We start from the raw sequence: 439 nt of genomic DNA on the forward strand, positions 1-439 counted from the left end.
ATTTCTAGTAATTTTAGCATAATTCAAATACTTAATTTAACTCAATTTAATAACTATTATTCATTATATTTTTATTGCATTGGTACAAAGTGTTGTTAAAAATAATTATTGTTAGTATAATTATCAAATTATAAATAGCTTTATCAATACTAGAAACTTCAATCACATTATAGTATCACATCATTACGGTTATTTTTCATCTCACGTTAAGGAATATTTTCCTTATTGCAATTACATGTGACGTTGAACACGCAATTATGGAAAGTACAATTTTCAAATTTTAAATTATATTCTTTCACATGCAAATCTACGTCATCTTTTTTTTTAGTATTTAAAACTTCAATAGTTTTTCTTTTTTTTGGCAGAGAAGACGGGGCAGTTGACTGATTATTGAAAGTCAATTTTATTGGTGGTTTTTCAATGAATAAATTTTTGTTGT

This window comes from Wasmannia auropunctata, unplaced genomic scaffold, assembly GCF_000956235.1.
Source record: "Wasmannia auropunctata unplaced genomic scaffold, wasmannia.A_1.0 LD336116.1, whole genome shotgun sequence".
Lineage (NCBI taxonomy): Eukaryota > Metazoa > Arthropoda > Insecta > Hymenoptera > Formicidae > Wasmannia > Wasmannia auropunctata.